This window comes from Orycteropus afer, unplaced genomic scaffold (assembly GCF_000298275.1).
Source record: "Orycteropus afer afer isolate SDZICR_OR568_19922 unplaced genomic scaffold, OryAfe1.0 scaffold00191, whole genome shotgun sequence".
In the NCBI taxonomy this organism is placed as follows: domain Eukaryota; kingdom Metazoa; phylum Chordata; class Mammalia; order Tubulidentata; family Orycteropodidae; genus Orycteropus; species Orycteropus afer.
Genome location: NW_006921778.1, coordinates 4035963 through 4042977, shown reverse-complemented (window position 1 = coordinate 4042977; position 7015 = coordinate 4035963). Strand labels below are relative to the sequence as shown.

Below are 7015 nucleotides of genomic sequence, written 5' to 3'. Positions count from 1 at the left end.
CACACTTATAGCCACCATTTAGGTTGTTGAAAAAAGTATTTGCAATGAATTAGTCATTGGTCTGGCAAAATTCTATCATGCTATCTGTGGCATGATTTCTGTCACCAAGACCACATTTTCCAACTACTGATGATTCTACTTTGTTTCCAACTTTTACATTCCAATCACCAACAATTATCAATACATCTTGATTGCATGTTTGGTCAATTATAGACAGGCAAATTTGGTAAAAATCTTAAACTTCATCTTTGGATTTAGTAGCTGGTGTATAAATTTGATTAAAAGTATTATTAAATGGTCTTCCTTGTAGGTGCATTGATATTATCCTATCACTGACAGCATTGTATTTTAGAATAGATTTTTAGATGTTCTTTTTGATGATGAATGCAATTCCATTCCTCTTCAATTTGTCATTCCTGGCATAGTAACACAATGCAGAACACTGCCATCGAGTCAAATCTGACTCATAGTGACCCCTTCTTGGGTTTCTGAGGCCATATCACTACAGAAATAGATTGCCCAACCTTTTTCTGAGGAGTGGCTTGTGGATTTGAACCTCCAGCATTCTGGTTAGCAGTCAAAAGCCTTATGCACTAAGCCACCAGAGCTCTTTAGTAGACCATATGATTATCTGATTCAAAAGGGCCAATATCAGCTCATCACATCTTACTAATGTCTAGGATATCAATCTTTAACTGATGCATTTCACTTTTGATAACATCCAATTTTCATACATTCCATATTCCAATTATTAATGGTTGTTTGCAGCTATTTCTTTCCCATTTTGCATCACACTTTATCAGCAAAACAATGTCCCAAAAGCTTTACTCCATCCACATCATTAAGCTTGACTCTGGTTTGGGAAGATAGCTCCTTCCCAGTCATGTTTGCAGTGTCTTCTGATTTACTGCCTTGAAAACCCAGTGGGAGTTGCTACGCTGTCAGTGTATACAACTCGAGGAACTCATCTTTGGGCACTATATCAGACAATGTTTCACAGCTTTTCATAAAGTTTTCCAGTAATATATCAGACAGTGTTTCACTGTTATTTGTAAAATTTTCAGTGGCCTGTTTTTATAGAAGTGGATGGTCCCATACCTCTTCCCAGACTGTCTTTGTCTTGAAGCTCCACTGAAACCTGTCCACCTGCAAAAGACCTCTTTAAAATGTCAAAAACCAAACATATCACTTTGAGGACTAAGGTACACCTGACCCAAGCCATGGTATTTTCAATCACCTCATATACATACAAAAACTGGATGATGGATAAAGAAAATCTAAGACATGATGCCTTGTATATGGTGTTAGCAAAGAATATTGTCCACCATGGGTGACTTTGCTGGTATTTGAAATGTCAATGGTATAGCCTCCAGCCCCACAACAACATACAAGCCACCACAGTATGAAAAACTGACAGACAAGAAGGATTGGTAGTTGGAAAATATGGCCTTGGTAATAGAAATGACACTAGAGGTCACATGATAGAATTTTTCAAGACCAATGACTTATTCACTGCAAATACCTTTTTACAATAACATCAATGGTGATTATACACATGGATCTCACTAGATGGAACATACAGGAATCAAATTGACTACATCTGTGGAATAAAATGACGGAGAAACTCAAAACCATCAGTCAAAACAAGGCCAGGGTCTGACTGAAGATCAGACCATCAATTACTCATATGCAAGTTTAAGGTAAACTGAAGAAAATCAAAACAAATTCACAAGAGCTAAAGTATGACTTTTGAGTATAACTCACCTGCATTTAGAAACCATCCCAAGGATAGATTTGATGCATTGAACACTAATGACTAGAGATCAAATGAGTTGTGAAAGGACATCAAGAGCAACTTACACAAGACAGGAAATGGTCATTAAAAAGACAAGCAGAAAATAAAAGTCCAAAATGGATGCCAGAAGAGACCGAAACTAGGTCTTAGACAAAGAATAAGTAAATCAAATGGAAGAAGTATTGAAGTAAAAGAGATGAACAGAAGATTCCAAAGGGCATCTTGAGAAACAAAGTAAAGTATTATAATAAAATGTATAAAGATCTCGAGTTAAAAAACCAAAGTGAAAGAATACACTTGACATTTCTCAAATTGAACAAACTGAAACAAAAATTTAAGCCTCAAGTTGCAGTATTGATGGAATCTATGGGTGAAATATTGAATGATGCAACCCAAACCTACTGCCTTCGATTTGATTCTGATGCATAGCAACCATGTAGGACAGAGTGAAACTGCTCAGTTGGGTTTCCAACTCTATATATCTTTATGGAAGTATACTGTCTCATCTTTTTTCCTGCAAGCAGATCACTGAGTTTTTGGCTAGCAACCAAAAGCTTTAATCACTACCAGAGCTCCATAATGAATGATTCATGAAGTATCAAAAGAAGATGGAAGAAATACACAGAATCACTGTACCAAAAAGAATTGGAAATCATCAATCATTTCAGGAGTTGCATATGATCTAGAATTAATGGAATTGAAGGAAGTAGTCCAAGCTGCACTGAAGGCATTGGTGAAAAACATTGATGAAATACCCATTGAGATGGTTAAACAAATGGATGCAACACTGGAAATGTTCCCCTATTTATGCCAAGAAAGTTAGAAGACAGCAAACTGACTAGAAGAGGTCCATATTTGTGCCCTTTGCAAAGAAAGGTGACCCAAACAATATCATTGATAGCACACACAAGTAAAATTTTGCCGAGGATAATTCAAAAATTCTTGCAGCAGTACATTGGTACAACGATAGAGAGCTGTCAGAAATTCAAGTTGGATTAGAAGAGGAAGTAGAATATGGGATATTATGGCTAATGTTAGATGAATCTTTACTGAAAGCAGAGAATACCAGAAAGATGTTTACCTGTTTTATTGACCACACAAAGATTTTTAGCTATGTGGATCATAATAAATTATTGGTACTATTACAAAGAATTGTATGCATTATGGATTACACCTCAATATAAAGAAAACAAAAATCATCACAACTGGATCAATAAGCAGCATCACATAAATGGAGAAAAGATTGAAGTTGTCAAAGACTTCATGTTACTTGGTTCTACAATCATCACCAGTGGAAACAGCAGTCAAGACATCAAAAGATGCACTGGTCAAATCTGTTGCAAAAGACTTCTTTCAAGTGTTGAAGAGCAAAGATGTTCTCCTGGAAGACAAAGCTGTGCCTAACCCAAGCCATAATATTTTCAATCACCTTCATATACATGTGAGAGCTAGACAATGAAAAAGGAAGACCAAAGAAGAGTTGATGCTTTTGAGTTGTGGTGTTTGTGAAGAATGCTGAAAGTACCATGGACTGCTAAAAGAACCTGTTGAAGACCAAAAAAAGACCTCCCAAAAGAACATGATTGCAAGGCACATGTTCTAATTAGTTAGGAGATGGCAAGGTCTCTTTCACTGTTAAATGCTTAATTGGCAAAAACATCAAGTTTTAAAAGTAGATGTTATTCAACTAGTCCATGTTTTTATTGCACTGGGCAAATCAGCTGCAAAGGACCTCTGTAAAGTGCTGAAGAGCAAAGATGTCTCCTTGAGAACTAAGGTGAGCCTGACACAAGCCATGGTATTTTCAATCATCTCATATGCATGTGAGAGCTGGACAATGAATAAGGAAGACTGAAGAAGAGTTGATGCTTTTGAGCTGTGGTGTTGGTGAAGAATGCTAAAAGTACCATGGACCACTAAAAGAACTAACAGGTCTGTCTTGGTGGAAGTGCAGTCAGAATGCTCCTTGGAGTCAAGAATGGCCAGACTTTATCTCACCTACTTTGGTCATGTTGTCAGAAGGGACCACTCCCTGGAGAAGGATGTCATGCTTGGTAAGGTGGAGGGTCAATGAAAGAGGAGAAAGCTCTCAGCAAGATGAGTTGACATGGTGGCAGTAGTGATGGGCTCAAGTATAGCAAGGCTCATGGAGCTGGCACAGGACTGGGCGGTGTTTTGTTCTGCTGTGCATGGAGTCGCTATGAGTTGGAGACCCCTCGATGGCACCTAACAACAACAACAACATGGATTACACCTCAGTATGAAGAAAACAAAATTCCTCACACCTGGAGCAATAAAAAATAGGATAAATGGAGAAAATATTGAAATTGTGAATGATTTCATTTTACTTGGAGCCACAATCAACGTCCATAGAAGCAGGGATCAAGAAATCAAATAACAGGACAATGAGAAGGACTGTAGATGGGAATAACAGGCTCTTAGGGTCCAGCTTTGCTGCTTCATTACAATGAGCAGCATGATTAGGACAGTGCTTAGCGGTAGTCTGCCTACAGACAAACAATCTTGATCTACTGCTAAAAGTCAAATAATTAAGCACAAAGACACAGACATTATCAAACTTTTTATTCTGATGGTTCAGAAAATGATGTCACAAAAATAATCAAATCAAGACAAGAAAAGCCAGATAAAAGTTGCAGATCCTACCATAAGGAAGAACATCAGAAAGAGCTACAAACCAATAAGTAAGCAGGAATCAGAGGAGGAGCTCAAGGATAAGAACCAGTTCTTAGAGGTAGTCAACAAGCAGTTGCACCTGAAATCAATTGAAATTCAGGGAGAAGGTGGAGCTGCTGTAGAAGTTTCAGGACAATTATTTGGCAATTTTGCAGAACATGGGCATCAATCCTCTTTTAGGAAATGAGACATTGGCATTAGAACAAGAATCCACTATGGGTAAGACAGACTCTATGTTGCTGTTAGAAACTTTGCAAGATGAGCTGAAGTTTTTTTTTTTCTTTTTTTTTTTTTTTAAAACAAAACAGCCAAAAACATATGGAAGAGTTAGAGAGACCTTAAAGGTAAAGTTGAAGATGAAAGAAGAAAGGATTCAATGCCTAGAACAATAAAAGTTATGTAAGTCAAGTAAATCATTTTACAGCCACCCTTGAAGAAACAGAGCAGCCATTGTTGTTGTTGTTATGTGCCATCAAGTCAGACCCCACTCATAGCAACCCTCCTTGGTTTTCTGAGGCAGTATCACTATGGAAGTAGATTGCCCAACCTTCCTTCTGAGGAGTGGCTGGTGGGTTTGAACCACCAGCCTTCTGGTTAGCAGTCAAGTGCTTTACGCACTATGCCACCAGAGCTCCTGGAGCAGCCATTAGGAATGTAATAAAAAGGAAGAGGTCAGATGGTTTCTTCTTGGGCATAAAGTCTCCAAGGAAGCCAATTAGGAAATGTACTTCTTGGACATGATCTTCTAGGACTCACCATCCCCTGAATGAATACAGCTTCTGCATTAATATTAAGGACAGGTTTGTGCTGGAAGGGTAGTTTCTCCTCTAATGAAGTATTCCCAGCAGTCAGATTGGTCTTCCCCTGAGCCTTGAAAAAATAAAAACCAAACCCATTGCCACCGCATCTGTTCTGACTAATAGCAACAGTATAGGAAAGAGTAGAATTGTCACATAGGGTTTCTAAGGTTGTAAGTTTTTACCGAAGCAGACTACCTCATCTTTCTCCTGCAGAGCAGCGAATGGGTTTTAATCTCCAATCTTTTGGTTAGCAGCCAAATACCTTAACCACTGTGCCACCAGAGCTCCAACCCTCTCTAAGCCTCACATATAGATAATTAAGGGGGTGACCTGGAAGATTAACCTCCTAGGCAACAAAGCAGCACACTATTAGAACTGGGAGACTAAAGCAGCCACAGCCAAAGAAGCTAAAAGATCACATTGACATTTTGGGAAGAAAATCTTAACTGTACAGTGAAGCACAGGTGCTCCACTGGAGACATTACTGAGGAGCCATGCTGACCCCTTCTAACCTAGAATCCATTCCATCTTATCCTGGTTGGGCTTCTACACCTTTATAAATTTATGAATTTGTAGTTGCTTGAGATGGTTTGACTTAATAAATGGGGTGAAGATACAGTAATAATTCCTGAAACTATTTTAAAAAAATCAAATGATGTATTACATTGGGCAAATCTGCTGCAAAAGACCTCTTTAAAATGTCAAAAAACAAACTTGTCACTTTGGGGACTAAGGTGCACCTGACCCAAGCCATGGTATTTTCAATCACTTCATATACATATAAAAGCTGGACGATGAATAAAGAAAATCGAAGTCATGATGCATTGTATACGGTGCTAGCAAAGAATATTGAATATACCATGGACTGCCAGAGGAGGGGAAAAATTTGTCTTGGAAGAAGTATAACAAGAATACTTCTTAAAAGTGAGGATGATGAGACTTGACTTTGGACATGCTACCAGAAGGGACCAGTTCCTGGAGAAGGACATCATGCTTAGTAAAGTAGAGGGTCATTGAAAAAGAAGGAGTCTCTCAGTGAGACAGATTGACACAGTGGCTGCAACCACAGGCTCAAACACAGTAATAAGTGTTAGGATGGCACAGGAGTAGGAAATGTTCCATTCTGTTGCACATATGAGTTGGAATAGACTTGATAACATCTAACAACAACAACAATAACAATTATGTGCCAGGGACTATGCAAGTACTGGAGATCAAATGTTGAGAAGGTTATAAGTACACTTGTGTATTTTCTTGCAATTCCATTCTTGCTTATAGTCAAAAACTATTACAGTGGAGGAATACTGGGCTGGCTGTTATCTTCTAAGAAGTCTTAACAGTTTTAGGATCAGGGGTCTATATACTAGAACTAGAGAAGAAGATTATGTGAGCATGAGCACAGACCTTATAAGATTAATATTGTGCATGTCTTCCCTTCAATTTACAGAGCTGGTCATTTAAATATGCACTCTCTGAAACTAAATATAAAGTTGACAATCTTGCTGGAGCTCTTAGAGTTTCTGCAGCTATATTGGGAAGGCCAGCAGGGCAGAACTGCTGGGCTGAGAGTCTCAGATGTCAAATGAGTCTGAAATTGTGCCAGTTTCATCTTCAAATGAAATGAGCTCACTAAATAAGATAATTGAAATGATAGAACTGGTAGCAGTCTCAACTAGTCAGAATAGTTTTCCAACTGCAAAGGGCTAGATGAAGATGGGATATATAT

At 38.3% G+C, this 7015-nt stretch overlaps 1 pseudogene; it reads left to right on the top strand.

Annotated features, from left to right (window-relative positions):
• The first annotated feature begins 1612 nt into the window (after positions 1-1612).
• The window catches only part of LOC103202679, a 9504-nt pseudogene continuing 4101 nt past the window's right edge, over positions 1613-7015 (top strand).